This window comes from Colobus angolensis, unplaced genomic scaffold, assembly GCF_000951035.1.
Source record: "Colobus angolensis palliatus isolate OR3802 unplaced genomic scaffold, Cang.pa_1.0 Scaffold279, whole genome shotgun sequence".
NCBI classification, from domain to species: domain Eukaryota; kingdom Metazoa; phylum Chordata; class Mammalia; order Primates; family Cercopithecidae; genus Colobus; species Colobus angolensis.
Window position 1 is genome coordinate 716,151 of NW_012116032.1, and position 9,215 is coordinate 725,365.

Here is a 9,215-nt window from a genome sequence, read left to right on the forward strand (position 1 = left end):
GGCCAATAAAATGTAAGTGGTAGTAATGAATGTCACATAAATGATAAAACAGTTAAGAACTAAGTAGCCTTTTTCTATCCCTCTTTTTCCTTGCAATGGCAACCTTGAACAGCACACGTTCCAGCTGGTGCAACTACAAGAAGAAAGAGGGTGTCCTAATAGTGGATTGTGTTGTGAATGAAAAGTAAATGTTTATTATTTTACGCCACTAAAATTTGGAGATTAACGTTTTCGTCAGCATACCATACCAAGGGGTGACTAATACATATTGCTTCATTTTAAATGTAGCAATACACATGTAAAAATACAGTTCTCTTAGGCCTTGAACAAATTTTTAATTGGAAATTAAGCCATTTCCACTCAAAAATAAGTAATAGAAACTAATACTAGAATATTTAAATCCAGTCAGTAGAGCCTCATGCAGGTAGCTGTGATCTAACTGTAGACCAAAAGAAAAATAGCCTTGAGTACAAAAACAACTTTAAGAAAGAATTGATAGAGCTTTAATTTCAGAAAAACACAGAGATTAAGAGAAATGATAAAAGAAGTGTATGACCTTATAGTGAAACCATTCTAAACTGATACTTCTGAAAGCTGAATATAAGACTTTTAAAAAAATTATGAAAACAAGAATAAAATAATCAAATAAGCATATTCCTAATGTTTGGAGGCTAAAATCTAAGATAATGTTTTATGTGTGACAAAGCCTAGGGCTATTAACATACTAAATGTGAAAACTGTAAAACTAAATCCCTCAACCTAATCACTGTATTTTAGACATCTTGTCATATGTGTCTTTGGTGGAGTAGAAGGTAGATTGAATGAAGGAGGTGAAGAGAATGATGTTCTTCAAAAGAAAAAGTGAAAGAATTGGGAATTAAGAAAAGGAAAGGCAGCAAAGATTCATAAATTGGCAGGAGAAAGAGGGAGCAAGATTATTTTAAATAAAGAAAAACAAGTAGTGATAATGAATTCCATTCATTAAAAAAGAAGAAAAAAAGGCCCAGTGCATTTTTTCATTTTTTTACCTGCAGGTGGCAGCTCTTCCTAAATATGTCATGGAAATGTCCCTGAGTATTTCTGCACTGTCTTCCTGTAGGCAATCCTCAGAACTGAATCCCAGCTCTCAAAACAAACACATAAACAAACAAAACCACCATAAAACCAAAAGACATAAACTATATTGCCATTACTTCTCAGTATAGTACTAAAAAAGAAAATTCCTTAAACAGCTTTAATTCCCCCTCAAAAAAGTAAAACAGATAACTCCAGGGAGTATAATAGAAACAAAATAACAAGTGTATGTCTATTTCTTCCAATATAGTAATTGCAGTTACTTCCTGAACATCTTGGGGTTGTGTCTTGTTTTACTTTGTTTGTTTTGTAAGTTTTTAATTGTCTGAACACAGTGGCCAAATTATGAAAGGCCAGATTACACTAATTATATAAAAAAACATTAAATACACAGGAAGACCACTGTGTATTTTTTCAAGTATACATATATGTCCAAATAAGTATTAGGAGAGCATATTGTAAAGGCGTATGTTATATGCATTAATTCTAGTGTCTGGAGGAGAAGGAATGGGATTAGAAACAGAAGATGAAAGGAGAAAAATAATGAAGTTGATTTAGAGTTATCCCAAGTTTTTCATGGTTTTTGTTGCTTTTGTAAATAGCATTTTTAAATTTTCAATTTTAAACTGCTTATTGTTAGTATATAGAGAAATATAATGGATTTTTGTATATTTACCTTATATTCTAAAATGTTGCTACATTCCCTCTCACTGGCTTCTTTTCCTTTTTGTAATCCCAGTGTTCCTCAGCTGCAGATCCACTGTTAGCATCTACCATGTATAAGGTACATAGCACATGCCAAGCACCATGGCAGATACTTTATATATCTTCCCTTCACACCACATGGCATCTCTTCCATTTCCACAGATTCTCTTATTGACCTCACCTGCTGCTCTTCCCTGACTTCCAACTCTAGTGTCTGTAGGCCTCACCTTTACCCACAGTGTAGTTCCACATTTCCAGTAGATTTCTGGACTTTGTCGTATTGTTTCTCATTGACCCCACAGATTTGATATGTCTGAAATGGAAAGCATACTATTGTGCTATTCCGGCTTCCATCTTATAGCAAATATGTGCTAAAAAATTACAACAGAAAATATTGTAGTATATTTCAAGTCACTCTATACACTGAAAAAAAAATCTATATACCTCAAACCCTATAAAGTCATATGTTTTATGATGTGACATTCCTTACCTCTGTCATTTGACCATGCTAAAGGGAAAGAAAAAAGCTGTCACCTTTTGACAAAACAGGTAAAGATTCATCACAAAATATAATAAGTACCCACAATAAGTTGAACATATAATTTCTAAAAATAATGAACTCCTCAGAATTTGGAGAGAAGGAGATTAATAGAAGTCACTTTCTGAGTTAACTTTTAAACTGGTACTGATAATATTAGGGTGTTCTCCAAATTCCATCAAAAAGACCATGCTGCTCCTTATTAAAGGGAGTAAATATAATGATAACTTTAGGAATATTTTATTATTGTCTACAACGGTGCCATTCTACAATAACTGAAGAATAATGATAAATATGGGGTGCAAAATGTGAGAACCAAAGAGCAATGATTTGTCAATATTTATCTACTTTATCTATAGCAGAAGATATTGTGATTAACCAATTCAGGCTCTCTGGTCAGACTAATTATGTCCCTATAATAAGAAGCTCTCCTAGTTTAATGACAACTGTTCACAGCCTCACTCAGCCCATTGGCTCTTCATACCCACCACACAACTCTTTGGTATACCAAGAGGCCTTTCTTATTGGGAAGAATTGTGCTCAAATTCAACTCCTGGGTAACTGATAAATTGAATTCCTGTGCCTCTGAATCCTGCACACACCTGAACCTTTAACCGGAAGTGACTGATCTATCTATGACACAGCTCCTCCCTATGGCGGAACAAGTGGAATCTAGTTTCTTGCTCCCCACCACACTTTATAGTCAGCTTTACTTGTATAAGCTTTTGCTTGGTATGACCTAACAAAGTTTCCACTTTTTATTATAGGCCTGGAATTTCACTCTTCAAACAGTAAATTCATTTGTGTTAGCCTAAAATACTTGAATGGATTTTTTTTAAAAAGGCTATCCATGTCTTACCAAAATACTTGAAAGAATTTGGGTAGGGAAAAATCCATCATTTTGTTACTTTAATACAGGTATTGTTTTTTTTTTTTTTTGTTCTCCTTTCTGGCAAAATTGCCTTATAAAAGAATGACAACAGTTGACAACTCAGCAATGTATGAACACAGTGGTAAACATTTTCTGTAAAGGGGCAGATTGTAAATATTTTGGACTTTGCAAGGCATACAGTTTCTAAAGCAGCTTCTCAGCTCTGCTCTTGTAGCATAGAAGCAGCCATAGACAATAGGAAAATGAGTAACTGTTGCTTTGGTCCAATATAATTATTTGGGAATTATAAAATTTTAATTTCATGTAATTTTCACGTAGCACAAAACACTATTTTTCTTTTGTTTTTTTTTCTCCAGCATTTAAAAGTGTAAAAACCAGTCTTAGCTTCTGTGCCATCCAAATGTGGACAGACTTGACACTCATGAACACAGAATTGACCAGCCCTATTTAAAAATAGACCATTTTTCTAGTTTTGACCTATGTCCTGAGCTCTATAGACAAATTTTCAACTTTTTCCTGTTTATCGTGATATGAATATTCCAACAGCATGTTAAACAAAAGGCATTTAAAACCTCAGAACTTACCTGAAATTCCCTATATCTGTTGATCCATAGCTGAAATTTAGAAATCATCATGGACAGGTTCACTACCCTTATAAAGTTCCGTCCTGTTTCAAATGTGCCTTCACTTTGAAATTCCCATACCCAGCATCTGAATTCATGCCTTCATTTTTCTCTTCTACATTGTTGCTATGGCACTGTAATTGGTTTCCTCTACTCCAATATATCCAACACACTGCTGTCAGAAAAGCCTCCTAAAGTGCTGCTCTAATTATGTCACTACACTATTTTACAACTTTCTGTAAATCTATTGCTTACAAAATGTAATACAAGCTCTTCCAAATGGCAGTCAAGCCCATCCAAAACATTATGCCAAATATCTCTCTAGTCTTGCCTCCCACTAACTGTCATTCAATAAATGTGTTTTGTTTGTTTAGAGACAGGCTCTTGTTCAGTTGCCCAGGCTGGAGTGCAATGACATGATCATAGCTCACTATAGCTCCGAACTCCTGGTCTCAAGTGATTCTCCTGCTTTGGTCTCCCAAAGCAGGGGATTACAGGCGTAAGTCACTATGCCTGGCCCTCAACAAATGTGAATAGCACCTATTAGGCACTGTGCTGGATACTCTGGTACAATATTGAGCAAAAACAACATGACTTCTCCCTTCATGGAGTTTATAGTCTAGTTGTGGATAAAAGCATGAGTCAAATAATCACATAAAAGATACAATATATAAAATTGGCATGCAAGAATAATATGGAATAATCTTTTCAAAGAATTGAAAGAATTTTAAATCTAGAATTTTACATAAAACTAAACTATTATCTCAGTGTGTGGCTGAACTAGAAACTCTCAGTCACACAAGACATCAGAACATTCATCACGTAAAGATCTTGTCTGAAACTATATTTGGAAGAAGTACTTCAACAACAAGAAAAATATTTCCAAAGGCTTTGAGCTCTACAGGAAATAAAACTTTGATAGGCTTTATTGTGGTGATATTTTCACAAATGTATACATATTACTGAAACACCAGGGGTTTGGTCTAGGTCTTGCTGCTCATTGCACAAAAAGCCAATCACTGAGACAAGTGTTGCCAAGGAAGAAGGCTTTAATTGGGTGTTGCACCGGAGGAGATGGGGGCTCAGTCTCATATCCAACTCCCTGACTGACTAAAACCAGGGGTTTGTATTAGCAGGGAAGAAATGTAACAATATGTAAGAAAACAGCAACTAGGAAGGGGCAATCATGGTGAGTGAGGGGGTCCTGCATCTGCTGCCAAGATCTGGTGAGTTTCAGTTCTTTGGTGCTTTTTTGAGAGGACTGAATGTTGTTTCCTGAGAAAGGAACTCAGATAAAACAAATATAAGTTTCAAGTTTTAAGAACAAAACGGTCAATTTATATGTTTATCCAAAAGAACAGTCTATGGGACTATTGGTTCAGTTTCATACATATTTGAAAGCTTATAAAAGCGTCCACTTTCAATATGAACAGCTTATTGTATGTCAATTATTCCCTAGTAAAATGTGTAAAAATCTGATAAAAATTTAAAAGTATGTATGTACAGCTTAAAGTAAAAGAATACAATGAACAACTGTGTAGTCAATATCTAGGTTAAGGAAAGCAATTACATATATCAATGTAAAATTATGACTGTGACTGGTGCTATGAGAAAAGGTGGGAAAGAGCCTAGAATAACGGTTTTTGACTTGAGGAAGTTACAGGAGCTTTCCCTGAAAAAGTGATGCCTGATCCTAAAACTGATAATTGACTAATAATATTAAAAGTCAACACTTACATAGTAATGCTGCCTGCCAGGTACTGTTTTACATGTTTTACAAATCCTCACAACATTGCTTCATGTTGATTCTTTTGTTATCCCCATTTTACAGATGAGAAAGTTAAAGCACTGAATAGTTAAGCAGTTTGCCTGAGGTCACATAGCCAGTAAGTAGTGGTAGCATTTCCTGGGAAATGAGACACTGAAAGAGCAACAGGCATGGGGTGTATCAGCGTATTTGGTTACAAGCAACAGAAACTGATATTAGCTAGCTATATTAGTTTTGATATTAGTTAGGTTTACCTGAATGGTTTTCCATTACTGGCTGATAACTGTTTTTTCTGTTTCTCCATGGCTTTCTCGAAGTCCTAAGAAGATTACAATTCCCACGGTGGCCACTCAAAGATGAATGCAAGGAGTGTAACCTGCAGCAGTTGGCCACAGCATTGGATAGGCAGCCAGCCTGGTATTGGGCATTTGTCTACAGGGTACAAGTGCTGCTATCAGTAAGACAGATGCTCATTTTGGCCAGGAGAACACTGTGTGATGAGAGCTAGCACATCGGATAGACAGCAACGTGGCTTGCAGGCCTGTAGGCTGTCAGGCACCTGCACAAACTCCCAGTGGTGCACAGAGCACCCATTTCCCCCAGGGCCAGGTGATAGACTCAGAGAAGAAATAGGACAGTCCTTTGAGGGCTCGCTGGGAGGCAGGATTTGATATATGCGCAGGGCCTCGCCCATCAAAGGAGACACCAACCACAGGGCTGGCGCAAGGTCCTGGAAGCCTCTTTATGTGCCAAGCATCAACATTTCGGTTGTTGGATTTTTGAGAGCTGGGAAGGAGGGTCCTATGGGAAAGGCTAGTGACTGATATTATGAGAAAAGGATACTCCAGAAGGCTTGGAGCAGCAGCTAACTACCAACCGGTGGGAAAGGATTTCAGTGTCTTAACCATAGTAAATGCCATAGCTGTGTGATTCTGTGGATAACAGATACCTATTTTTCTATTTTGCTGTCACTGTTGAACAATAGTTAGGTATTATTTTCTCTTCTTTTTTTTTTTTTTTTTTTTGAGACAGGGTCTTGCTGTGTCACCAGAGCTGGAGTGTAGTGGCACTATCACAGTTCACTGCAGCCTCCATCTCCAAGGCTCAAGTGATCTTCCCACCTCAGCCTCCCTAGTAGCTAGGCATACAGGCATGCACAACCAGGCCCAGCTGATTTTTGTATTTTTTGTAAAGACGGGATTTCACCGTGTTTCCGAGGCTGGTAAGTATTATTTTCTTTCAGCTCTTTGAATGTATTACTTCATGGTGTCCTGATTTTTATTGTTGCTGTTGAAGTCTGTTGAGGGTTCATCATCCTGTAAATATAACATGTCTCTTCTCTGTTTCTTTTTAAGATCTTCTGACTTGGGTGCTTTTTAGTTTTCGTATGATGTATATAGATATAGATTTCTTTTTATTTATTTTCCTCAGGAATTCTATTTTGTAATCTTAGGTTTCATATCTCTTCTCAAGTGTTAATGGTACTTGAAATATTACATCTTTGAATATTTCCATACCCCATTCTTTATTGCTCCTTCTTCTGGAATTCCTCTCTTTGCTATTTTCATCTTCATGTACTAAATTCTGGGTAACTTCTTCAGGATTTTTTATTAGCACGTAAGTTCTCTTTTTTGTCTTAAAAAATTTTTATTTGTATTAAGGTAATACAAGCAAATAGTTTAATGTATCAAAGAGGCAACCAATCAACCAATTAAATTTTTTGTTTTTTTGAGATGGAGTCTAGCTCTGTCATCAGGCTGGCGTGCAGTGGCACGATGTCGGCTCACTGCAACCTCCCCCTCCAGGGTTCAAGTGATTCTCCTGCCCCAGCCTCCCGAGTAGCTGGGACTACAGGTGCGCACCACCATGCCCAGCTAATTTTTGTATTTTTAGTAGAGACGGGGTTTCACCAGATCGTTGGCCAGATCGTCTCGATCTCCTGACCTTGTGATCCACCTTCCTTGGCCTACCAAAGTGCTGGGATTATAGGCGTGAGCCACCGCGCCTGGTCCCAATTTAATTTTTTTTACTGACTCCTTTTGCTATTACTTTTGTATCATTAAATAACATACTTTTATTGCTAATTCAGATTTAAGTTTTATTTCCATTATCTATTGCTGCATAACAAACCACCCCAAAAAGTGGCTTAAAACAACAATTTTATTATTTCTCACAATCCTGTTGAGTGACAAGGTGATTCTTCTGGTTCATATGGTACCAGCTAAAATTTGGACACTAGAAGGCTTAAATGACCTCCTATAGTTTGTCCTGGCTGCCAGCTGGGAACTCAGCCGGAGCTGTCAGCTAACCCACTTCATTCTCCTCCACGGAGTCTCTCCAGCATGGCAGATAGATTCTCAATCGAATAGTAGTTACATTCGACTATTTAGAATTGTTATGTCTTCTTGACTGGTGCAGCTTCTTATCATAATACAACATCCCTCTTTATCACTAGTAATGCCACTTATACTGATATTTAATTTGTGTGATATTAATAAATTATACCAGCTCTATGATCATGATTGGTGTTTATATGGTTATATATTTTTCCTTCCTTACTTTTAACATATCTGTGTCTTTGTATTAAGAGTGAATCTCTTGTGAAGAACATATAGTTGGTCTTTTTTTAATCCCGTCTGAAAAAAAAAAAAATCTTACCTTTTAACTAGTGTGCTTAGTCCATTTACATTTAAGGTAATATTATTTATATGGTTGGTTTAAGTTGACTACGTTGTAATTTGCTTTTCATCAGGACTTTCTTTTGTTTATTGCTCCTTCCTTATTGATATCATAGAAAAATATTATTTTAGTTTTTTTAGGGTTTTTCTTGTTGTTACCATGTGTCTTTCACACCCTTCTACATATTAGAAATTAGCAGAAATCTCTCCATTAATTATTTAATTTCAGTGTGGCTCTTTATTTTTCATTGTTATTACTTCTGTTTATTTTTGGGGGGGGTGGGGGTGGGGGTGGGCACCGAGTCTCGCTCTGTCACCCAGGCTGGAGTGCAGTGGTGTGATCTTGGCTCACTGCAGCCTCCACTTCCCGGGTTCACACCATTCTCCTGCCTCAGCCTCTCGAGTAGCAGGGACTACAGGCACCCGCCACCACGCCCAGGTGATTTTTTGTATTTTTAGTAGAGACAAGATTTCACTGTGCTAGCCAGAATGGTCTCAATCTCCTGACCTCATGATCCACCCACCTCGGCCTGCCAAAGTTCTGAGATTACAGGTGCCAGTCACCATGCCCGGCCAGTTCTGTTTTATTTTAATAGCTCTTTAGTATTCCCTTGCTTTTTATGGCATCAGTCATTGTAAACATGCCTATTTTATAGTGTCCATCTGATTTCTTTGCTGTATTTATTTTATAAATTTAATGTTTTTTTTTTCTGCTATTCCTTAATGTCTGCCAATACTCAGTCATGGCATTTTGTTTGTAATATGTGATTGCAGGCTCATTTTCAGTATAGTTTTATATCTATGGGAATCCTGTACAACCTAGATAACCCAGATAAAAGGTATGTCTACCCAGAGTAACTTTGTTTTGCTTTCCAAGAAATCTCAAGGACATTGCTGCCCCCAAAAAACTTTCTTTTTTCCTCTCCTCTCCTCTCCT